Genomic DNA, 26,339 nt, shown 5'->3' with positions numbered 1-26,339 from the left:
CCAATAGCTCTTATGGAAAAGGCTTAGCAGGGCACCCTGCCTGGGACGCAGCTGCCGTGCTGACCTTGGGGGCTGAATTTGGAAGAGTCCTCCATAGATCCCCAGCAGTCCTCCATCTCAAGTGGGGTGGGACATGGCTTTGGCTGCCTGAGCTGCTCACACACATGTTTTCCATGTGGTGGAGAGCTGTGTAGAATAAGCTCCTCTCCTTGCCTTCTCAGGGAGGCCTAGAGCAGTTTCACTCTGGACTGCAGTGTCCATCTTGGCCCATGCCCCTAGACAGGATGTCCTGCCTTCCTGCCCCTGTGGTCAGTGCCTGGGACTCCAGACCTGCAGACCCTCTGCCCCCTTACTTCCCACCAGTCTGTCATTGACTTGGCTCTGAATCTATAGGTTTTGTCTCCTAATTCTTAATAGAATGTTCCCAGGACTTTTCCTCCACTTCTGTCTACTGAACACTATTTTTTGTAAACCCTCTTCTCTATCCTCCTCATCACCACTTCCACATCCCCTCCCTCCTCTCCCAGGGATAGGGCTTGAGAAGTCCTAGCCCTGATTGTTTGGTCAACTTGACTGGATGGAGATACTTGGGGGAGAAAGGGGAGGCTCACTTCTGCCCATGTCAATGATGGATTTTTAAAATGATCCAATCATACCAGGGTGATGATCGTGAATGGATTCATCAGATCATGATGTGATCAGTGTACATCTGATCATCAGTGGATTCATCAGATCATGATGTGATCAGTGGATCTGATTATTGATGGATTCAGGATTTGATTAGACCCTTGGGAGCTGGTGGAAATGATGGGGTCTGGGTGGAGGAAGTGGGTGGCTGGGAATGTCTCCTTGGAAGCTGTATCTTGCCTGGCCACTTCCTGTTAGTCCCATTGAAAGACAACCTATGAAGAAGCTGAGACAATAGCAAATCAAAACCTGGCAGGGCTTCTGGGATCATTTAACCCCTCATTCCAGAACTGGGATGGGAAGAGCAAGAAACACAGGTGCGAGCTCCTTCACGCCAAGGTGCCAGCATATGCCTGCCTGTCGCTGGAGGTATTTTTTAGACACAATCTCATTGGGAAGGCAGCCTGTGCAATCAGCCACAGAATCTGCCTCCCAACGTGAGTGCAGCCTCTTTTCCACTCTGAAAGCAGCTGACAAGCCAGAGGAAATGGTTTCCACTTGTCACCAAACTTAAGGTCAGGGAGGTGGTACCCTCAGCAAACACCCATTGTCTCTGCTCAGAAAGCTCTCCGTACATCTTCAGTAGGTGCTCCAAAGAGACACCATGCCACAGGCATGACCATGTCTGCATCCTACCTACCCACATCTGCAAACAGCTAGGTACAAAAAAAAAATAAAAAACACCTGGAGAGAGACAAGCTGAACAACATGGATGGGAGGGCCAAGAGGAGATAGGAGGTGAGTCATTAAGAATGTGGACCAAACTCTGCAAGTTTTCAAAGGCACGTGGCTCAGGAAGAGTGGGTGAAGACCTGTGGCCTATTTAGATGTGCTTTAAATGTAGCTGTTCCTCCCATTCACTCCAAGCTTCAAATCTTTACCATGAGAAACACAACCGAAAACTACCCAGACTCATTAACATGCAATCAACTGGGAAGCAAAGATATGCTCTTTGCCTTTGCAAACAGGTGAAACATAAGCTGGCATATTCTTTTCCAATCTGAAGAATTTTTCCTTCACACACAAACTAGCCATGAAATATGTATGGGGACAATTCTGTACACACACAAAAACCCTCGATTGAATTTATGGGCAAATTCCAAGGAATAGTAGGTCAAATGATCAAATAAGGGAAATAATGTTAAAAACAAATATCCCCAAACACATACCACCTTTCCTAAAGTTTCACATACTCCTGTCATAGGGATGAGGATGAATGCAAATACTGCAATATTACAAGTGAAATGGATTAAAATCAGCTGTTGTCAGATTGGGGTGTTGTAAATGTGATCTATAAGGAATCGCTAAGAGGAAGTTATACAACATGGATTATTTCCAACTCCAGAAATAAGCAACTTGGGTTTTGATTTTTCCTTTCAGGGCAGACACAGTTCACCCTTTCACATTGTAAATCTCACTAGGGCTGAATAATGCTCTCACAAGAACTGACAAAGAAAGAATCATTCATGTCAGACCAAAAGGCTTCCTTCTGTCTGCTCCATACGGCTTTCTTCCAATAGGCCAACAGGAATGTAAAATCCTGTTCTCAACTATCCATCATGCTCACCCCATCTTTCAATTAATGACACTGCAATCAGGTCGATAGAATGCAATAAGACCTTTGCATTTCTATACCTAGTAATTTGCTGAGTAACTCCAGCCATAAAACGTGACTTGGGGGGAAAAAAACCCTCAAGGAAAATGAATTTTCTCTTGACGTAGCAAGCAATGATTCTGACCACATGCCCAGGTTCTTCCTTCAGGCCAGGCTCATCAGCATGCAATGATGGGATGCACCTGGGGAAGCAGGATACTGTCCATGTGGGAGAGCCCCCCCGACGCCAACACATGTCTGGTCAACTGGGTCATTTCTCAGGATTGGGGAGCACACTTCCTGGAAATGCACATTAGAGCATCTGGGAGGAAAGCCATTGTTCTCTTCCTCAGCCATTCCTGAACTAGCTCTTGGTGGTCTGTGGCATTCTGTCTGCACAGAGGAACTGGGGAGCGGTGCTCAGTTTAGCTACACTATCAAGTACTGCTGGAGCTAGGGGTTCTGCAGAGTAACAGACATGCCAGCCCCACCATGTGTGAATTGTCTGTGTTGAACTCCGCCACCGCGCGCACTGGGATGGTAAAGGATGAGTTCTCTGTGGTGGGCCTGATACACAGGAGGGCTGGTATAAGATGTCCCCTGTCCTCCAGCACTTCTTCATTTTGGTGTTTCTGGAGCTTTCAAACAACAACTTTAATCCTGAGAAGTAAAATCTTTCTACTACATTGATTCGATAATACAGTTTGGCCCACCACTAGATAACAGAATGAATATTGGTTATATTGCCCAATGTACCAGTGTTTAAATATCAATTCAATCATACACTAAATTAGCACTTTCTTTTTGCTGGGTCTGGGGCTTGCAGTCAGGGCCTGGGCACCGTCCCTGAACTCTTTTAGGCTGGTGCTCTACCACTTGAGCCACAGCTCTACTTCTGGAATCTGGATAAGAGTCTCATAGACTTTCCTACCAGAGCTGGCTTCAAACTGTGATCCTTATATCTCAGCCTCCTGAGTAACTAGGATTATAAGTGTGAGCCACCAGCACCAAACATTAATTAGCACCTTTGAAATTCAGATTTGATTGAATGGTTCATTAATCAATTGATAGTTTGGCTAGGCTGGAAATTTAACCCATACTAAGCAAGCACTCTACCACTTGTTTGACATAAGGTCTTCCCTAAGCTTACCTAAGCTAGCCTCAAGCTCACCATTTCCTGCTTCTGCCTCCTAGATTGCTGAGATTACACACATGTACCACCACACTCTTGATGAACCTTGAGTATTTTACTAGTAAGGAAGGAATATGCTTACCTCAAAAGCTACTATGAAGGTTGAAAGAGAGAATGCATATAAAAGTATCATGTAATGGCTAGTCCTTTCCTCTTCCAATTCTTAGATTTCCACATATAAACCAGCAATTAAAAAAAAAGGTAACCAAACCATGCTGCTTAAATGAGATGCTGCATATAGAACACAATGATCAGTCCAGCACTATACAACCAAAGGGTAGCATCACTATTGCCATACACAGCCAGCAATGTTTCAAAGGCTGAGTGCACCAAGGCTCCAGGAGTGACCATGATGTCCTGCATTCAATCCTAAGTTCCACTTAGCTCTGATCACAGCATTTGTAGAAGACATAAAGGATGAAGACTATGGCCCATGACAAATCACATATCTCAGATCCACATAGGAAATAAATATCCATGGGCCCTGGGACAGACAGGCCATGGACAGTCACATCAACATGCCTTCCCATGAATCCCAACAATATTTAGACTGGACAAAACAAGTTCTGCCATGGAACTATAAGAAGAAATCGAGAATGTGCCATGTGCTGTGGAAGCCCTGGCCACTTGGGGTTTCCTCCACCAGGGGTGGGGAGCTAAGTGTCCACTTCATAAGCACGTGTCCCTCCATGACACAGCCACCAAGAGCAGGGCAGGTGGGATGTAGAGAAAAGGAATTTTTCTACAGTGAAAAAAGTTAAATCATACAATGAAAACGATTGCACAGCATCACGTGAGGAAAACAATGCTACTCTTGCCATCACGTTTATGGTAATTGGTGTTTGACATCTGTACCACCAGAAGTATTTTTAAAGGACTCTTTTTATTTTTTTGTCATAATGATCATTACCTAATGATATGAGACAATGCATGAGAGAGCTTAAAATAATCACCACAAAATACCATGCTTTATGAAGACATCAAGTTCATTACTTATGCGTGGTTGATAGAAAACACGGGGAAGCTTTTAGAAACTGAAAACCTATTAAGTCCGCCCGTGATGTGGAGAGGATGTCTGCCATGCTCTCGGGGAGAGAAGAGTAGCTCCCACTCACGGGCTGTGTGCACCTTGCCAGGTAATCTGTGCCATGCGAAGTTTGTGTCTCACAACCCCTCAGTCTTCACAGCACCCCTCTGCGGTAGGCGCCACTGTCACCATCACAGTTTTTGCAGATGAAGAGATGGACGCCCTGAGAGGTCAGGTGAGTTGTCCAGGATCACAAAGCCAGCATGCAACGGGGCCAATGTCAAGTCCAGACAATGGATGCCCAAACTGGGCATCCATGCCTGAGTGACTGGTCACCCTCATCTCCTTCTCAAGTTCCTTAGATCCTCATCAAACTGAACTTCAGTACAGAGTGCTGATGAACTATGCCACATGGCCTGTGAATGGACTGTGGGAAGAAGAGAGAGTCTACAGAGCCAAGCCACCAAAGGCAGCCATGTGAGTTCATTCATTCATTTGGGAATTATCACTCTCTCGGAGTGGTCATTTTCCTAGCATCATCCCCACCTGTTTATCATTTCACTACCATAACATGTGGCTGCATCCAACCCTCCCAAGGGCCACATGTTCCATCTAGTGCTCGGGTTTAAATTCTCTGTAGCAAACGGAAGCTTGAAGGAATTTTCAAGTTCATCTCCACGTGGGCTGAAAGATGGAGCTACCCAGCTGTCTAATGATTGTGCAGGTTCTCTGCTGGCTTTGGGTATGCTAAGACAGAGTGTAGAATTGCTGGGTCTCAGGGTTGGCCACACTGTCAAAGGGGCTGAAATTGAATTTGAAAGATTGTGGTTGGGGCATAAGATCCCACCTTGAGACAACCAGGAAAGCTAGGTGGGAGGTCAGGCTGACAAGAGCACCTACAAATTCAAGTGTGACGCGCCCAGAGATAGATGGGGCTCACCTTCAATGAGCCGGTGAAATGAGAAGCAAAGCACTTGCAAGAGAGAAAGGTGGATTTCTTGGGGGCAGAGGGGCAATGCTGTGCGTGCAGGGACAAGTGGCCAGTTCACGGATGCTCAGCCAGGGTCGTGGTCAAAGCCCACAGATGCACCTGGGCATTTTGTTTGCAGAAATTCAACTGGGGTTTACATTTCCATAATACTATACAAGTTAGCTTATCATAAGTAGCCCTGCCACCCCCTTTTTCATGGGCACAAAGGTAGAATTTGGACTGAGCTACACTGAGGACACTTGTCTCCATTCGTCAGCCCCTTGGCAGTGCAGACACCAGGTAGGAAGAGTGACAACTAAAGCCCCCCACTTACCAGAAATGGGGAAGGGTGGGTGTGGAAAGCAGGCCAATTGGACCAAACAACACGGTCAAGGCAAGAACATTTCCCCTTATCCAATGACAGAACAACTCACCACCAACCACCACTTCCCACAAGGCATCCATGTGCCATGCAGCCTTCCACTGCAGCCCACACCGCACTTTGAATCAGGATATCGACTGGACTGGACTGGGGGGGAGGCCCCACAATGTGGAGTGGCTGGGAAGGTGGACCCTATTGCAATCTGATCACATCTTTTTGGGGGGGAGGGAGGGGTCTGGTAGTGGGGCCTGAACTCTGGGCCTGGGCACTGTCCATCAGCTCTTCAGCTCAAGGCTATCGCCTATCACTTGAGCCACAGCGCCATTTCCAGCTTTTTTCTTTTTGCTTATGTGGTGCTGAGGAATCGAACCCAGGGCCTCATGCATGCAAGGCAAGCACTCTACTATTGAGCCACCTTCCCAGCCCCAGCTGATCACATCTTGAACCTATCAAGGCCAATAACTGGTTCTGTGCTCTTCAATAGCTTTCAGTACCTATTGGAGCCTCTGTGCCCAGCCTGTAAAGTGGCATTGAAATGGACTTCACCCCCTGGCTCATTGTAACAACGCAAACAGAGAACAACTCTGGACTCTACACAGCCCTGAGGTGTGTGCAGAATTCACGTACATGTTAGCCTGTGTTAGAGACAACCTAGGGAGTGTAGGCAGCAGGACCAAGCCTGCGCCCCTGCACCAGTCCCATCCTCTCTCCTCTGGAAGATGGCCGTGTTCACGGGGTTGCCCTGCAGAAGGTTGTCATGATGATCAAAGGAAACAATATCCTTGGATACCCAGAGGTGTATGGCTCATTTTAGTGCCCAGAATGTGAAGCTAAACCCTTAGGTCAAAAGTCCACCAAAGAAAAAGAAAAACACAGAATAAGTAGGAGTTTCTTTCCCTTTGGTGTGCGCTATAGTGGGAGTTGGTGTGCTGAGTTCAGTTTCTCCTCCTTAATGGTTTAGAAGTCTGTGCTGCCATGCCACAGAGCTGGGACCATGCTGGAGCCATCCGCCGGTAACCCCAGCCCAGGTGCCCCTCTGACGCAGGGGTGTGGCAGCTCCAGGTGCTCTGGGTGCACACAGCGGCCTCAGGACGCCTCCCTCCAGGCATTCTCAATTGTTTTATATTCCGGAAGAACTGCATGAACTCTTCCAACAACAATGATTTGTTCATTCTGAATACGAACAGACTAGGAGCAGAGGGCTCTGCCTGGGCAGACAGCATTCAGAGAAACCACTTCTCCCCCCAGGGTTCCCTGGCTTTTCCATGCAATGATACCACAGTCATTTGCTACTCAAGGACAAAGGCTCCTCACCCCTTTTTAGAAGAATCAAGGACTTAAGCTTGCTGAGAAATGTCCTGACACTTGAGTGACACCACCAATTCTTTTGCTTTTAATTTGAAGGTTGTTTTTTTGTCAGTTGTGAGGCCTGAACTCTGGGCCTGGGTGCTGTCCCTCAGCTTTTCAGCTTGAGACTAGAGCTCTACCACTTGAGGCACAGCACCACTTCTGGTTTTCTGGAAAATAAGAGATAAGAGTCTCATGCACTTTCCTGCCTGGGCTGGCTTTGAACCACGATCCTCAGATCTCAGCCTCCTGAATAGCTAGGATTACGGGTGTGAGCCACAGCACCCAGCTTTAATTTGGCTTTTTCAGGTAAATCTCATAGTTTTATCCAAGTGATCTATGGACTGTGACCCTCTCATTACCTCCTCCTAAATAGCTGGGCTCCACCGGCGATACACCAGAACCTTTCCTAGAGCCCTTGTCCATTTAGGTTTCCAATATAAGTTTTGTGAAAATAACTGAAGCCCATTTCTTTTAGATGTCTTCTTTAGTTCAAATTTCTTACTATTTGCATGAGCCTACCCTCAAATTAGCTATGCCAGCCAAGATCTTTGAAGTGCCACATATAAAGCTTTCAGGCTATAATGTAAAACATATGTTGCACGAAGGAATCTATTTCTTCATTGATGTCCTGAGTACAAGCAGACAGGCAAAGCAAATGCCTGTTGATGTGCTTTTCCCTCATCTTGTTCCTGCCTGGGTCAGCATCTGACCTTCAGCACATATAGGCTCCCCACAGTCTGCACAGCAGCATTGCTTCCTGGTCCTGCCTGTGGCCCCTTTGTCATAGCAGAACTAACTTGTAGCTTAAAGTCCAAAACCTGCCCAGGAACTCATAGAGGAGTTACCAGTAGGAGTCAGGGTAGGGTAGACCATGTTTCCTGAGTATATAATGGCTGCTGCTAATATTCTTTCTTGAAGAGGATGCTATAATATTGCTGTGAGAATAGAGCCTCTATATCTGAGGAATTAGGATGTAGTTAGAAAAAAAAGGGGAGGAAAAGGACTCATAGGATTTAATTGATAAAAAGTGAATGTAAATGTGGGAAGGTAGCTCAGTGGTAGAGTGCTTGCCTTGCATGCAAGAGGCCGTGGGTTCGATTCCTCAGTACTACATAAGCAGAAAAAGCCAGAAGTGGCTCAAGTGGTACAGCGTTAGTCTTGAGCTGAAGAGCTGAGGAACAGTGCCCAGGCCCAGAGTTCAGGCCCCACAACGAAAAAAAAAGTGAATATAGTTTCCCTTTACTGAACTTGTACACTAATGACCTAGGGTAAAACTTAACCGCTCTGCTTTGCTTTCTCTGTTTAGGAATTGGTGACTTTTGACTCACAATGAAACTGCAGAGCTTCAGTGAAATAATGGATGAGAAAGCGGAGTGCACATTCAGAGTGCAGCAGGAAAGCATGCATTCATTCAGAATTCGGGAAGTATACAGAACATAAGAACATTCACCCTTACTTGTGCATACTCAAGGAAATAATCCTCAGTTAAGATTTTTTTTTAAAATAAAAAGACATTCTGTGAAAATGTCAGGAAAATATTGAGGAAATATAGAGACAAGAGGCAGTGGGGGGTGGGGATTTAGCTTAGTGGAAGTGCACTTGCCTAACAGTAAGGTCCTCAGCTCTAAAAAAAAAAAGAAAGTTGTTTGATTGTCTCTGTCCCTGGTGTCAGCTTCCTGTTTCCCCTCAGGTGTAAGTAGCTCTATGGGCTTTGTCTTGGTGCCCCAGCCTTGCTTTGCAGAATTTCCACACATAGTGTATGCAGCGTGAACCTGTGTTTAGTCAACTTCATCTTAGAATTCCTCTATGCATCAGGACATAGGGTATTATTGTTAGCTATGTGCTTACACACAATGGTCAGCTTTCTTAATCCCAGGTGGGTCAGTGGATCAGAGACTGCTTATGAAAAATGCTCTTGACATATGCGGATTCTAAGATACATGTATTGCTCCTGCCAAAATGTTGTCCCTGCGCAGAAAATGAAAGGGACAGCATTCTGAAGGCACCTGCAAGGTTTCCTATTTGGTTTCTCCCTAGCTCTCAGTGGGCACTCCACAATCTGGTGACAAAAAGACTAGTGGTAATTCATGACAGAATCCCGAGCAAGCAGCCCACTTAAAGAGTCATGCAGCCCATGTTTTCCCTGGGTCTTTCAAGCACCCACTTCCCAGAGAAAAGCTTCTGTCCTCAGTCAAATGAGTGCCCTTTCTGCTTCAAGTATCATCCAAAGCCGCATTAATGAAACTGGTGGTGTTTGAAGACTATTCAATATAGATTTGCATGGCTATGACATGCCAAGCAATGTTCTAGAAAGACTGTGGTGGGAACCGAGTATGCACACCAAACACAGACACACACATGCATGCACATACATACAAATGTGTGTGCAGTAAATCCACAGAAGTGAATATGCAATAATTGGTCATGAGAAGTGTTAAGGGAAAGGAAGTATAGAGGAATCAAAACAGCGGTTGAAAGAGGTGATATTGATGAAGATATATTGTATTCTTAAACTGCTGTGTTAGATAGCAATTCCTTTGTATAACTCCTTAAAGATAATAAATAAAAGAATACATTGCTTTTAAAAGTAAAAGCAAAGAGTTGCCTGGCACTGTTATCTCACCCCTATACTCCTGACAACTCATGAGGCTGAGATCTAAGGGTCCCGTTCAAAGTCCTTGACAGATAAAGTCAGTGAGACTCAAGGGACTGAGCATCATCCATAAACAGAAGAGCCAAACAAGCAAGAGGCCATAAGTTCAAGACTAAGGTCAAACACAAAAAAAGGGAAGAAAAAGAAGGGATGGAAGGGAAGAAAGGAAGGAGTGAGCACTTATAAAAGTCAAGTTTAGAGAAAAATAAAGAAGATGTTAAGTGTGTATTCATATGGTTCCTCTATGGTGGATATAGTAATTACCATAATTGCTATAAATAATCTTTACAGAAGATAGACCAACTAACTAATGTGACAAATAAGCAGAAGGCAGGCTAATGGTACTAGTTATATATATTGATCATTAGATATTATACCAAACAATTCACCTTTTATCCCCTGGACTATGGGGAGGAGCTAACACTCCACTGAGAACAATGAAACCATACAACAAAGCCATTAGCCTGGAGTTACCAGTCAGTGACAGAGCCCAATACCACTCAAGGTTTCTAAAAGTTGCCTTTGGCTACAAACTCAGGGTCACTATCAGACAGATCTATCCCTCTAAGAAAAGTAAGGAGGTTCTTATTTTCAACTGGACTTGTAAAGAGATTTGCAAAATTTAATCTTACCTCCTTGCTCCAGACTACAGGGATTTGGGGAGCAAGCACCCAGCATTCCATAGCTCTTAACCGTTCCTTGTACCTCTGTGTCTAAGACAAAAGAAGCTATTACAATTTATGAAGACAAGAAAGGCAAGACAAACCTGCGGAGTGATTCAAGTATGAGCTCAGGGGAAAAGACACCCAGGCTCCTTAGACCAAGGTTACTGACAAAGATTCGGGGAGAACCTAAACCAAGCCTGGATGGCAAACCCAGCAGCAAAAACCGCCGAGGTCTATGGGAAGGCCAAGTGAGTGGAAGGCAGGAGAGCAACAGGATGGCTCGGCTCGCCCCTCAGCAGCAAAGAAGAGCAAAACAAAGCTCCCAAATTCCACCCTAGTCCCAGGCAATTTAATACATTTTAATTATTTATAACTTGCTGTATTCCAGAACTGCTCTGATAAACTAGGTGTAGGAGAGAATGGGAAAGTAGAAAGATATGGATACCAGCATACAATGGAGACAGGAATGGAGTTAATACAGAAATACACAATGAGTACCACGTAATGACCTCTGTATTCCAAGGGGAGGTGGGGCAGGGTAGGAATTTAGCTTGAGACTGGCTTCCAGCCAATCAAACCATGATACAGATCACAGAGTCCAGAAGAGAAAATAGCTTGCCGTCTTCATACATAAGGCATTGTTACACCACGCCTCCACTCCCCACAAAGCAATCCCTCCCAACTGTGACCACAGCGGAGAAGGATATCCATCCTTTACTCTGAAGGGAAGACTGGATGCAGTGGACAGAACACCAGTCCTTCTCTAGACGGATGACCCTGCTCGTTCCACTTAGAACTTTGCATTTGGATCTTTTCCCAGGCCAGGACTATGCAGGAGGCTTGTCTCTCAAAACTCGGGCAGTGGGCCGCAGTTAGAAGCCCCCAGTCAGCCAGATGACCACAGGGTGGACAGCTGCTGCTAAGCTGTGAGGTTCAGTGAATAACGGGTATCTCATGTATTTATGACTTCTGATGCCTTTAAGTTATAGTGTGTTTATTGTAACAGTAAATCCATTTGTGAGCTAACCGAATATGCCCATTCCCAAACTGCCTTCCCTTTATCTGGAAATAACTCACTCATCTTTTCTCTTCCTCCTCCTCTTCTGTTTCCTCTCCTTTCTACTTCTTCCTCTTCTCATACTCCTCTTCCTTTCCTCCTCTTCTCCCTCCTTTCCCATCTCTTCTTCCTCCTCCCCTCTTTCTCCTCTTCCTCCGTCTTCTGTTGCTGCTTCTGCTCCTCCTCCACCTTCTTCTTCTGCTTTCCTTCCTCCTCTTCCTCCTCCTCCTCCTCCTCCTTCTCTTGCAGTGTAGGAGATTGAATTCAGGGTCTCATGTTTGCTGGGTAAGACCTCTATCACTTGAGCCACACCCCCAATTCTGTTTGCTTTTAGTTTCTTTTTTTAGATAAGATCTCTTCTTTTGCCCAGACTGACCGCAGATCCTAATCCTCCTACCTTCATCTGCCAAGTAGCTTGGATTACAGGTATGTGTAGTGATACATGATGAATAAGTGGTTTTTCTCATCCAGATCTTACCATTGAAGGGCCGAAAGCATGTGTCTTCTTTACCATAATGGCCATGGCATGCAGCTGGTACCAGCAGTAACAAGAACTTAGCAAATATTCATCAGACCATGACAAGACAAAAAGCAGATTCAAAACACAAAAGATAAGTCTGTGATGAGCACCTGCCACGTGGTGGTGGCCAGCTTACCCAGGGTGAGGCTCTGAGGTCAAACCCAAGGCCTGTCCACACAGCTCTCCCTCTGCTCCAAGGGTTCTGACATATTTAGCTGATTGACCTTCCTCCTGAACCTAAAGCATACCATCCACATCCTCAACTGGAACCAACAAGAGCTGGTCTTTTTATTTTTCAAGTAGGTAGCCTGGATCTAGGCTTCTTTTCACCTGAGTATTTTAGAAGAGTTCAATAGATCAGTCCAACATTCACTTATCTTGGACTGTCATTTTGATCTATCTTTTATACAGGTTTATACAATTCAAAGGAATTGTAGTCCTCATTATTTCCTCATTGGTTAATAAATTATTAAGAAGTTAGTTTGATGGGGCTTTTTAAGATGGGGGGGATCAACCTTTGTTGAAGTTGTTAAAAGCAGATTTTCCTCTTAAACACTGAGATCAGTTTTTGTTCAGTTTGGTTTTATTTTTTTTAGAGTGAAACCTAAATATACAAACACACCATTGCCTCTTAATTTCTATTGTTTGAAGTCTTTGATTAAATACAATTCCCTGTATAGCTTATCTGAGTTCCCATGGGTATACCTAAGATTGCATTGACCATTCAAAGCCATTCAGCAAGTAAGATATGAAATGCCTGGGACACTTTGCAGCAAATAGTGAAAGTTCATTCAAAGTTTTGGTCCTCCACAGCCACAAAGAGATGTAGGGTGTACAAATAGAATGGCTGAGTCTACTCCCTGCAGGCTGCACCCAACATGGTGGCCTTCCCTCCCATCTTGATAGAGATCTTTCACCTCACAAGTGGTTCCAGAACTCAGGTAATGAATCTTTGAAACAAATCTGTTCGGAGACAATTGCTATTATCTTCTAGGAGTCAACAAACTAGCTGTCAGCCAGCCTTACATTTGGATACTACTGAAAAGACACAGTATGACAGTTCACCAGTTTGTGAGTTTGTGTGAAAAGGGAAACTATCTTACAGCAAACAGTCCATGCCAGTTAAGAAGTCGCTGGCACTATCAGATAGAGGGAATAGAAGAGCCCAAATCATTGTCAATAATCAGTTTCCTCTGTGCAATTTATCACCCTCATTTTGCTCATGAGCTATGAACAGGAAAACTCCTGCAAGTGAACCAGTCAGCAACCATCACAAAGCCTCAGGATAGAGGAGAAGAGAACTGATCTAATACATTCCTACAATAAATTCATACATTTGTTACTCCAAACTCCTGCCAAATAGATCATTTCATGAGGGCATAATCTGTAAAAGATTTCCACGGTTGAATGTTTCAACTCAGTACTTTTGCTGCTCTGACACTGAGACTTGTCCCATTGTCACATAAGATGGCGATGTACAGAGAACAATGTCTGGAGCTCAGGCCGCCTGGCCCTCCCCTGTTCACTACTCAAGGTTGAATCTTCTGTACCTCATTCTCTGAATCAGGAAATCAGGAGCGGAACCTCTCTTCTGAAGTTGTGTTGAAGCACATATGTGCACGTACGCACACCCCTCCACACACAAACTGCACGTACGCACACCCCCCCACACAAACTGCTCTAAAGAGTATGTGCAGTTTGCCCACTTAAGAAACAATTCATAAACACTCTTGAATCCCCCAAAAGAAGTATAGTAAAGTATCCCCCAAATGAGAGGTAGAAGGAAAGAAGTTTCTAGAAGCAAAGTAGGAGCCTATTCACAATCAAACTAAAGGGAAGGAACCAAGGATAGCCAGAAGGGAAACTCACAATTCATAGAAAATGAAGAGTGTAAGCCACAGAATCAGAGAAGGGAATGCAGCAAAGGGCAGGGGGGTTGGCTGAGTGGTTGAAACTTCTGGAATGAAAAGTTCTGGACAGGAGTGAAGCCTGGCATGGACTCAAGCCCCAGGCATCCCCCAGGAGTAGGTGGAGAAACAGATTCCCTAGAGAAGACAATCTGGTCAGATATAACCTGTTGTTCTCTGAGAGAGAGAAGTTCCAGTGTGACCGCTGCTCACCACAGTGACCCAGGGCCCAGTGGCAGGATGCCTGCCCTGTGCCCTGACAAGTCCCACCTGGGAGAGCGTCTGCCCTGCCTCAGGGCCAGTTCAGGCCTGCCATTGTACACAACAGCCCTTGTTTCCTCCTCTAACAAGCAGCTCAATATCCAACCACCATGGGAACCCAGTCCGAGAGGCACAGGCACGATGGAGGGGAAGCTGCCGAGGCAAGCATTTGGAAAGGAGTTGAGATCACAGCAGGCAAAGCAGCCATGAGGGTGTGTCTGCAAGGAGTCCTTAGCTGGGTAAGGGAAAGAGGCCAGTGCAGGTGGGCAGGGCACTTCCATAACCAATTTGATCATCTAATAAAGCTGCCTGTGGTGGATAGATGGCTTCTGATTTGACATCTGCAACAGAATAAGGGGCTGGAGTTCGCAACCCCCTGTAAGGCAGTCGCCACTTCTCAAACTCCTTGCATCCGCTGCAATATTTAGGCATCATGCCAGGAATCCATGACTGGTGCCTATAATCTTTGGTACTCAGGGAACTCAGATCTGGAGGATCACCAGTTGAGGCCGTTCTGGGAATAGAAGTCTGTGGATTCAGCTTAGGTACACCTTTACAGACGTAGGCATTTTCTCTGTCTTGCCACAGCCACCACGGTATGCCCCCCCCAAACAGAAGGTCCTGTCCACACAAATATGTTCATGGTGAAAATGGACACTCAACTGGTGCCCATCAGAGGCAGAGCTCAAGCTCATGGTCGGTGGCTAAGTATGAGAGCCTAGGAAAGAATCCACAGGTGCTCTTAGAGTGACTACATGGCGCAAAGCTCCTAACTCCATGGGGGAGGGGGGGTCTCAGAACTTCAACTCTGTAACACATGATCAAACCATATCACTCTACACCCCAAATTGAAATTCTGCATTACCCTGAAATGCATTACTACACTGGGGGTTGGGGGGGGAAGGGAGATAATCTGAGCCATCAACCAACGATAGGTAGAGTTGAATAAACAAGAGAAGGGGAAAACAATTTCAATGATTTCCACACTGCAAGTGTCCAAAAGATAGGGACTATGGAACCTTCCTATCTCCACCATTCCCTACGAATATTCTCATCACTTCTTTCAGAGAATTCTGAAAGAATTGATGAGTGAGAAAGAACTTCTCACTCCTATCAGAGGACTGAAGAAGCACAGGTCCTGAGAAGTCAGGTGCCTTGGTCCTTCAAGTTCTATGAAATAGACGTCTAGATTTCTCCACATCTATTCCTGCATTGCCTGGTTTGGCTTTTGTTTGGAGCAAAATGCTAAGCAACAAAGCTTCCTCAAGCAGTCTTCTCTTCTGGGGGGGGGCGGGGTGAATGTGTGGAGCCCCAGTTGCTAAGAATAGCTCAGAACACCTTGGAAGGAGCTCTGGATCTGAAAGGAAGCCCACTGTGGAGTGTATCTCCTTCTCCCCAACCCATCTGTCATTATGAATTTCCAAAAGCGCATCAGAGATGGTTCGATGTGTCTTTCCTCCTATTTCCTTTCAAACACTCAGCTACGCCAACTATTTTTCCTTCTCCAGTGAGGTGCATTTTGGTAACTGGATGATGGATAGACCTTACAGAATCCTCTAAGGAAGAAAGAAAGCAGCAAGAGCCAGGAAAACTTGCCGAAAACAGCAAAGAAATGTAGGCAGTTCCCAAAGGAAGACTTCTTTAACCATATACAGAAAAGCACAACTTTCAATTCACATGACTTTCCCCAACTTTTGTTTTCTAAACTAGGTAACAAAGATTAGAGTGCCAAAAATGACTGGAGGAAATTTTTGTGGGAATGCATGGGTATGGAAACACACTGCGCGGAAGGAGTGCAATCATCCTGAAAGTCTCCATTTCCAAGTCTTTGCAAACTCAAACTCAGGGGCTCTGTTGTCTAATACACAGATAAGCTTCCAAGAAGAGTTTTTGTATTTCAAAGAAAACTCTCCAACAATGATTGTTTCTTAAAAACAAAAATAGAAGTAATTATCTATGGGTTATAGAGTGTGGTTGTTTAAAATTATTTTTCTTATTTGTTCATAACAAATAAGAAAACATGACTTTTTTATTAGTATTTTGATGGGGTTGCACCCAGGGTAACAATTCCAGAAGTCAGGTTACAAGTACAATGCTTCCTGGGCGACACCACCCCTTCCTTCTCGTTCCCCATGCCCCCCTCCCATCCCTTATTTGTGGAGCTGCTGCTCTGTCTGGAGACAATAGGAGGAACTAGTTGTGGCCAGAACAAGTCAAGCCTTGTGCCTTCGTGGAGTTTAATATAGTCTCTACTTGATAAAATCATAAACTTACATCATAAGGGCAACTTGTTACCTAGGTGCCAAAGCAAGCTAAGGTGTCCCAGGCACATGGGACGGACCAACCAACCTGTCCACAGCTGTGCCTCAAGCTGATTTCCATCCTCACTGCTCAAAAACCTCACAAAATCCAAATGTGTCTATGATAGTCACTGCCTGAAAACAGATACACTGAAGCTACATAGTCCAGTCCTCCACCCACTCATCAGGAGCTATGCCTGCCCCTAAGCACAGAGTCATTACCAGTCCTGATTCCTGACCAGTTCTGACCTTGCTTGGCCTCACACTGCCATTTGCTGATGACCAGGGTCCCTTCCATTTACAGCAGCCATGAGGATGTGTCTGCAGTGAGCCTCCAGCAGGACTCCAAGGAGTTGGGGGGGGGGGAGGGAGAATGAGTGCCATGGGCAGCTGACATTAATGATCCAAGTATGCATGAGAGGTGCTGATGGGTCAGCCTGGAAGCCGTATTTGAAAAATAAATAAAGCAAAAAAGGGCCGGAGGCATTGCTCAGATGATATAACTTCTGTCTAGTAAGGGCATGGCCCTGACTTCAAAGCCTAGCATGCAAAGAAAAACAAAATGATGGCAGTCATGTCCTGACCCTTTCACTGTCTGTTACGCAGTGCTGGGCTGTGTGACCCCAATGGGCTGTGACTCACAGCCTGCCTCTGGGACTGGAAGCCTAGACTTCAATCTGGTGGCCTCATGCTCTTCCTTAGCGTTTTCTTCCAAAGCTGGCATTTTACCACTTGAACCACACTTCTACTTGAGCTGGCATTTTTGCTGCCAGATAGTAAAAAAGAAAAAAGAAAAAGAAAACCCAGAAGTACTTAGTCCTTAACAATGGTAAGGAAATAAAAATAACACTTTATTTAATCCATCATGCCATTTAAATGTAGTTTATCTACCCAGAAAACAAACACAAGTACTTCCCAGGTGAAAAAGGTGAACTATGTCCTTTGTCATGTAAATTTGTGTTCCCCCCCCACCACTACCACTGTCAACATAAGAAAAGGAGTGAGCGCTGGAGAATCATCCCATCAAATCAGACCAGGTGAAGACTAAGTTGCTGCTCCAGGCCCAGGACTAGAGAGAGGTGAATGCGGAAGGAACTCCATTTCATATTGCACATTGGCGTGAATGCAGTCTCAGAGAGTGAGCTTGGATGCCCTGCTGTTGAAACTCCAATAAGAAGAGGACAATGCAACTCCATTAGTCACCACCCTGCCTCTGGACATTTCCATCCTTTCATTAAAAATGAAGCTGGCAAAAGCAGAACTCTACCCCAAGAACAGTCACGATGTTATTTTCAAGCGCGTTCCTCCCTTGCTTTTCCTTCCGCGGGGCCCTGCACAGCCAGAATAGAGCTCCTCCCCATCAGGCTTCACAGTGGCCCTGTGGAGTGCACAGAGGTGTCCTGAGGAGCAGCGAGCAGGTGTGGGACCAGATCTCTTCTCCCAGCCTCCCTCTCCAGTCCCCTCTCCTTCCCATCTCCAACTGCATTCTAAATCCCAATGGCCTAAATTAGCCCTGGGTTACAGGTCACACCAAGAGCAGAGAGGGGGTACAGGTCACCCCCAAAACAGAGAAGGGATACAAGTCACACTACCAAGAGCAGAGAGGGGATAGAGTCATACCAAGAGCAGAGAGGAGGTACAGGTTAAACACTGAGAATAGAGAGGGGTACAGGTCACACCACTGTGAGCAGAGAGCATCCTATGGGGAGGGGAGAAGATGGCACCCACCAAGGCTGATGAGCAGGAAACCAAACCACACTCCCGCAAACAACCACACACACACACCAAACAACCACACACACACACCCCAAACAATCATAAACATCCCAAACAACCACACACATCCCAAACAACTACACACATCCCAAACAACCACACACACCACAAACAACCACACACATCCCAAACCACACACTTCCCAAACAACTACACACACCCCAAACAACCACACATACCCCAACCACACACACCCCAAACAACCACACACACCAAACTCAGCAGCATTGCTGTTTTGAGACACATCTGCCTGGATAGTCTTCCATCTCCATGGACCAAGAGTGAGGCTAAGGCTTTGGGCCTAGTCAGGGCTTGGACCTCGACTGTCAATAAATAAGCCATATATGCTGCTCATCCGATGATGTCAATTCGCCAACACAATCACTGGGTGCATCTAAGGTTTGGGCTCAGTAGGATAACAGTGGGACAATACATCCTCAGCTACATGCTGGTGGCTGGCACCTATCATCTCAGCTACTTAGCAGGCTGACATTAGAAGGATCAAGGTTCTAGGACAGACCAGGCAGAAAGGTCCACAAGACACTGTTTCTGGGGGAGAAAAACAGTGCGGTGACATGGGCCCGGGAGTCCAACATCACCAGTGAACCTAGAGGAGGTGGATTCAGACACAGTCATACAACATTGGCAGAAAGCAAAGGAACCTAGAGGCAAGGTTCAAGTGGTAAAGCATCCGTATAACAAGTGCAAGGCTCTGAGTTTAAACCCTAGGATCACCAAAATTTTGAACAGCAAAAATGAGCAAAATGTGCTCATTTTAGGGCTTGTCCTGAGTCAAACCCCAGCATACAGGCTTGCATAACCCTCATTGCAACCTTGTGTGTGTTTACTTGACGTCTGAGAAAGAGTGGCTCCAAACCCAGAAACACTTTGCGATTCTACAGATGGAACTCAATCCCAGCTCCCTAAAAAGAGCTGTGGGTGAAGTGTGTCCTTTCTCCTCTGGACCAGGGTTGACATGGTCTCAAGGCCTGGCCCGGCCACATCTGTGACATTCACGGGTCAGTGAGTGTGGCCCTGTGTGTGCTCTCTCTACCTCTGTGGTTCAGACAGTTAACATGTCCTAGAATTCCAGGTTTTGAGCCAGGTGGCCTGATGTCCCCACCTGGCACATCAAGACACTTACATTTCAGTCTCATCACTTGTGGCCTGAAAATAGCAACACAGTCCAATGTATGGAAAAGAAGAAGGAAGAAAAAGATGGGAACGTCTCCCCCAAAGTTTCAAAGGCTCCTCAAGTTGACAACAGAAGGCAATAGGAGACTCAGCATGAGAATGTGGCACCCAAAATAAAGGCCTTTATCAAAAACTTCCCAGTGGATGGGGAAACTGAGTCTCCAAGAGGCAGACGGTGACCCTAGGCTCTTCCTGCCCAGGGGTAGGTAGAGATGTGGGCTGGAGCTTGAAGTATCTGTGCACCTGTTTTAACCCAGTCAGCACGTGGGTCAGGACACTGGTCCTCTTATACAACATCCTCCACTGCCTCCCCCAGTCTCCAAAAGGTAGGATGTATGCAGGGTGCACAAAGAATCGGCACTGAGAACAGGCAAATCCCTGGGAGCCCACAACACAGATGCTTCAATGTATATTATGTACATCCTGGAAAATCACACATGCTCTTGAAAGTGCAAAGTCAGACTTCCTCTTCCCTCCCTCTCACTTTCCCTCCTCACAGGCTAAGCCTTATGCAGAGGTGATAAAAATCAGCCTCAGGATCCAAACCAATGTCCTCAGTCCTGCAAACCCTTCCAGGAGGCAGGGTGGCAGAGCCAGGCTGCCAGTAGAACACACACACAGACACACACACACACACACACACACACACACAGACACACACACAGACACACACACAAACAGACACACACACAGACACACACACACACACACACACACACATACACACACACACACCGCTCATCCCAGAGATGGCTTATTGATGCAATTACATGGTTCAAAGCCAGTGGCACCTGACAGGGGAAGAAAAAGACAAAACCAGAAAGGGAGGGATGGCCCCAGCACTACTCCCTTGGGCCGGCTGTACAAGTGCCAAATGCCTTTTCCTTGTGAACCACAGAGGCAGGTGCGGGCCGGCAAGCAGACAGGACCACAGCCCTGGCAACAGGAGGAAGTGGTAGTTGAGGTTTCCCGATAGATCTCCTGATCCTCTCTGGACCTCAGGACCTCTCCTAGGCTCCCCAGTGCTTTCCCTCTCTGGTCTCTGCTTGGCCTGCTCAAGAGGGACAGACAGACAGAAGTTAAAAGAGCAAGATTAGTTTCCTTTCACCCCTAACCCATCTCCTCATCCCTGTCCAGGGGCAGGGAGTACAAAGGTGGACACACAGGGAATCAAGAGCTCCAGGCTGCTGCCATTGGATCAGTGGGAAACTGGGCTGTTTGCATTTCCAAGTGCTGAATGGCCGGCCACTGTGATGTCCATGTTGATAATTCCTGATGCTTTGTATTCCAGCAAATGTTTAATCCCTCACTGATCAATAATCCTCACTCGGCTGTTCTTTTTTCCCTTTTTTAAAGAACCAAATCCCTTTTTACTCTTCAAATCCTTGAATAAAATTAGGCTGCTTTAGCCCTGGATGCGTTATTCCTCAAAGAAGCTGTGTGGTTTCATAACCTCGGTTGGGGTATTTTTAAAGGGACTGCCTAGACACACTTGTTCTTGGTGTCACCTAACTTGTCTCTGCAATTGCTGTGTGTTATAAGCTGGTCTCCTCAGACACTGCTTTCAACACAGATCTACTTTTTTTTTCGCTCAAAAGAAGAAAATAATTCAAAGTGAAGTTATTTGCCCTAACTAAACCAGTGAGTCTAATCTTTGCATTCCTGGCTTACACTTAAGTCCTTCTGTACAACTTGATTTCTACCTTCCATCTATAATTTCTTTCCAAAACCATATTGAAAAGAAAACAGCTCCATTCCTAGGCCATCTTAAGAAGCTGTACTTCTTTCTTAGAGGCACGGCTGAATGTTTTGGAAAATGCACATGACACATGGAAAGAGACAACGGGCTCTGTGCTCACAGGGGATGGGCTGGCAGGGGGGTCTCACAATCCACTCCAGGTCCACCAAAGTTCCACAAACAACGGCAACAGAAAGAAACTGCCTTTCATCTGTAGCAGCAACCAAAGCAGCAACTTTCACCAAAGCTAACCCAAGCCAGGAGTACATCCCACACACACCAACCACTTCCACAGTTAGCCCATAAGAGCCCAAGCAGCTCACCACAATATGTATTAGAAAAACACATAATTTGTGGTGGAGAAAGAAGAGTCTCTCATACAAAAAAGAAAAAAAGGGGGGGGAAGCTCTTTCAAATGCAATTAACCAAAAGACATATTTCCCCTGTGTTTGTAAAGATCACTCTATGAGAAGCATAGTTTTTGTGTGAGAGGAGGGGGGGGGTGGAGAGAAATGGGTTATCCCCACTAGTTAAGAAAGAAAATTAAATTACTGGAGATTACCTTCATCATTAAGGAGAATGGGCTTTATTCATATTTACAGACCTAAGCAGACTTCAGTTTCCAGGTCACAAATGAATCTCTTCTCGTCTCAGATGCACATGTGGACACTGACATGGGCTGCTGTTGAGTTGATTGGATAATAATCTTATTCTCAAGCTCCTGCTGGAAAGAAGAGCTCCAGAGGAGGGCAGCAGGGGGAGGGGGAGATGGGTGAGGGAGGGAGGGAGGGAGGGAAGCGAGGAAGGAAGGAAGGAAGGGATAAAAAGAAGAATCCAATCATGTATTCTTCCTGGTTGGAATAAAAAAGTAACCCCAGTATCCTGGAAGGGTTTCAAACACAGGCGAACAGTGTGCAGGAGGGTGTGTTAACAGCATGCCTTACCGGTGTGGCCTGCCTGAGACACTCTTAATGAATATTACTTCCTTCCCATTGGCTGTTCCCGCTAGAAACCCAGACCCATCCCTCCTTTCAGAAGTCAGTAATTCAGCTCCAGCCAAAGTCCAGAAAACATGCTCACGCAGGGACAAGGCTCCACCACCTATCCATAACCTTTGTGTCCTACAGTCAACCTGACCAACAGTACATAGGAGTGAATTTTTTCTGCCTTGGGTTGTGTTCCCAGCTTTGTGTCTGTTCTAAACTGAAGGTCCATCAAAGAAAAGAAAAATAGACAGCTTTCTTTAGAGAGAACATGCTGTCCTAAATGCTGGGGAGAAAGAACTTTCTCAATCAGGCTTCCAAAACCAGATCTGAAACGTTGTCTATATCTTAAAATCCATCCAGGTGATTTTTTTTTAAAAACTCTGTGCCAAAATAAAGTAAAATCCCCAATTAATATATGTCCTTTTGTGGACTGAAGCTTCATCTCCCTCTGAAATGTCACATACCAATGCACCCTTTGAAGAGCTGTTCAGAATCACTTGGAGCAGCAATATCTAAGCAGTACACAAATATGCATTCAGGTGACAGGATGACTAAGTTTTCTTTTCCAAACAATGCTCTTCTCCCTAACTTCTCCTGTCTGCTTACTGACAGGAGACCTGATGTTCTCAACATTTTAAAGCAGATTAATTTTTGAGAATCTGAGCAGATATAATTCTTGCTCATAAGAAAAAAAAAGCAACAAAAAATTGAAGGTGGGACAGAAGAAATGGAGAAAAACATTTTATTTTAAAAAATAGTAATAATAAAATATTTTGTGGCCTATTCAGTATTTCCCATATATAATTTATTAAAATTAGATCAAATTACGAATATTAAGTGCTCATTTGAACTAAAGTGCTTCCTCTTTCATACATACACGCACACACAAACAATTTGTGTTGTATCAGTTTCAGAAGGCAACAGAAACTCTAAGGATACAAAGAAATATGCTGTCCCCAGCCTCTAATACAAAGCATGCTGGGCAGCCCTGAGCTCCTGGATTACTGAAAGGTGTTTCTGTGCACATAATAGCAAGGCCTCCACCTCTCCCTCCCTGCCTGTAACTCATTGCACAGCTGCAGGAAGCTGTGGCTCTAGTCCCCTTATCTAAGGTCCTTGGTCCTTGTTCCATAAACTATTTTCCTTACCACTATTAAATAAATGAGATGTCCTTCCTGTAATTCTAGGTTTCTGTGTTTAGAATGGAGGTGATTTTGTTTATAATGCTTTGCTGAAGAGGGAAGAATAAAACTGAGCTCTCGCTCCAAGAGTGTTTATTTATGCTATTATAAGAGCAAACTAACTTTTCAGCACTTAGATAAAAAATCAGTTTGCAAAGGCTAAACAACTTTCCTGTCCCTACACCAAGAGTGGGGGTAAAATAAAAATATTCATTTGACCTAAGACGATCACATGAGAGTTGTAAGAGTCTTCCCCCCACTCTTGAGAAAAGAGGGTAAAACCTGGGCCATAACCAGTGCCTGAGTCTGCCATGACCTCATCTAGGGGCCTTCAGCCTATGTCTGTGTGGGGTGTGTGTGTGTGTGTGTGTGTGTGTGTGTGTGTGTGCTTCAGCCTGTCTGTGTGGTGTGTGTGTGTGTGTGTGTACACCAATGCAGACAAAGTCCCTATGTGCGGCCGATGGCCTGGTGTACTAGGGTGGCATGGTTCCTCAATAAGTGTAAATTACATCCACATCTCCAGATTTGTTTCCATGAACTATACTAGAAAAATGCATCTTAACCAAAGAAAGATATATATTATCACAGATACAAGATCATATATAGTATGTGATATATCATTGTATGATTCAATTCATACAGAGCTGTAGGCATAAAAATAACTTAAGTGGATATTGTTCAAAGTGGTAGTCATTCTGGAAGGTAGCAGCTTGGAGAGACCTTAACTTATGAGGCACTTTTTGGAGTGCTGGAAGCGTTCCATTTCCTGATGGGAGTGGTACGTATAGGGGGACTCATGTGTATATTTGCCATTGGATTTTATACTTTCTAGTATGTGAGTCATTCCTCACCAAAAAGAAAAAAAGAATCTACCAAGTAAGTTCAGTGATCATTGATGACTTCTTTAAAATACATTATTTTTGCCAACTTCAAAAAAAAATCTGTGAGAAAAAAACGGATTCTTTGCTCTGTTCATTATGAGAACAAAATCAAATGTGAATAATTTAGTGACGGGTTGAGGTTTGACATCTCAAAGCGTTTGGGGCCTGAATTTTTCAGAAGCTCTTGGTTTCACGGTTCACGTTGGCACTCCAGGGCTTCACATCATCAGAATTCAGATATCTGCACTTGGCAATTTTATATGTGGACATCTACACGTCACATTCTAACAGCACATCAAAACTCATTACATCCAGAAGCAAGTTTGTTATCTCAAAATAGGCACCTTCTTAACCACCTGCCCCCACCAAATTCCTTCACCTTGTTCTATTTTTGTGTCAGAGAGTTTCTCCTTTTCTCATTACCCACTTGGAAATTTGTCTTTGAGTAACTCAGCTGTGCTTTCATACTGACTTTCCACATCTCTCACATCCTACTCTTGGCCACCACTCCTATGAGCGTATTAGCAATGAACGCCTAATTAGTATTATGGTTCCTGTCTCTGCCTCCACAACACCACCGAGGAAATCTTCCCTCTGTGCTCCTGACAGTCCTCTGCTGCTGCAGCACAAAACCCGTCCTCAATGTGACATTCAAGGTCTCCTCTAGCCTCCTCTCCCCACGCCTCCACCGCAACCCTACTGTCCCACTGCACCTCACCAGCACAGGAAGGGACCGGGCATATTCCTCCCCCACCACCCCTGCTCGTGCCTCGAATCCTTCCTTTCTATGACATCCAAATATTGCATACCTCATAAAGACAAAACATTCACTGTCTCCCTGAGATGATTTCTGTGAAATGGCTTTCCCCATTGAAGTGCCTGTGTGGTTCTATCAGTGGTCAGGCAGGTAATTCTCACCTATGCCAATGTCTCCCAGTGTTCGCTGCCCCTTTTATATTGTGGTTTTGTTATCAGTGGTGGCACACATCAGTTTATAAATACAATGCACCTTGATCATGCCACCCCTTCATCATTCTCTCCCAACTCTCCCAAAACCAGCCCTGTTCTCAATTCTTGGTTTCACAGGATACATGTTAAGTATTATGGTTGCCTTCCTCTCTTCGTTCATCCACCCTCCCTCCCCTTGACCTACTCATACCTTTAAAGTGCCAGTTTCCTGGTATTCATTTCATTGGACTATGAGTTTGTTTTCCTGGGGAATTTTACCATCCGAATTCTCCCCTGCAAATACCATACTTCAGTTAATACATCTGTGTACACTTGCATACAAACTGTGTCTGTTTAATTGTACACTTACGAATTAGTTTCTCATTTCCATGTGTGTAAGGCCTTGTCTTCACAAAGTAAAATAAGAAAATTTCCAAGTTGAAAATTATATTAAGTGAAGTAAGCCAAGCCCAAAGAAACATAGGTCCCATGGTTCCCCTTATTTGCAATATCTAGTATATGTCTGAGTCAAGCAGAAAAAGTCAGATGAGGTAATGTTTGGGAAATAAACCCTAAGATATGTATTCAAATGCTTTCTTTCATGCGATGGTTTCTAACGCATTTATAAGATTATTTCTTTGTTGCTTTGTATGTCCCTCCCCCATTTTATAACCCCTACTTTCACTGTATTTGATGTCGGTATAATTTGTGGAGGGGAAAGGGAAAAACAAGTCATTTAAACGAGGATACAGGTGGACCCATTGCGACAATGAGAAGTACAAGTTGTCATGTCGAAAACGAACTTTACAACTTCGGTGGGGAGGGGGAGGGGAGGATTGGGGGAAGGGGGGATGTGAAGGGATGGGAAGGGGAAACAAAGGAGGAGGCTACAATGCTTGATGATAAATGTACCCATTATCTTGCCCATGTAATTGTAACCCCTCTGTACAGTATTTTCACAATAAAAAAATATAAAAAAAATTTCCAAGTTGATGAACTCCAAAGCCAAGTGTTATTTTTTCTCTATGACTCAAGTGTCTCAATGAAGATCTGCTCAGAAGTCGAACTCA

At 45.0% G+C, this 26,339-nt stretch overlaps 2 long non-coding RNA genes across 2 annotated transcripts; both read right to left on the bottom strand.

The window, feature by feature from the left end:
• Positions 1-17,431: 17,431 nt before the first annotated feature.
• On the bottom strand, positions 17,432-17,925 carry LOC138835396 (uncharacterized). The gene is made up of 2 exons (XR_011374579.1): positions 17,833-17,925; positions 17,432-17,718 (listed from the first exon to the last, which is right to left on the bottom strand). It is a non-coding gene; the product is annotated as an uncharacterized lncRNA (long non-coding RNA).
• A 2,328-nt stretch (positions 17,926-20,253) lies between these two features.
• On the bottom strand, positions 20,254-22,045 carry LOC138835395 (uncharacterized). The gene is made up of 3 exons (XR_011374578.1): positions 21,878-22,045; positions 21,395-21,484; positions 20,254-20,586 (listed from the first exon to the last, which is right to left on the bottom strand). It is a non-coding gene; the product is annotated as an uncharacterized lncRNA (long non-coding RNA).
• Positions 22,046-26,339: the final 4,294 nt, after the last annotated feature.

This window comes from Dipodomys merriami, unplaced genomic scaffold, assembly GCF_024711535.1.
Source record: "Dipodomys merriami isolate MVZ:Mamm:240054 unplaced genomic scaffold, mDipMer1.0.p SCAF_236, whole genome shotgun sequence".
Classification (NCBI taxonomy): domain Eukaryota; kingdom Metazoa; phylum Chordata; class Mammalia; order Rodentia; family Heteromyidae; genus Dipodomys; species Dipodomys merriami.
This window is presented reverse-complemented; position numbering and strand designations above follow the sequence as displayed.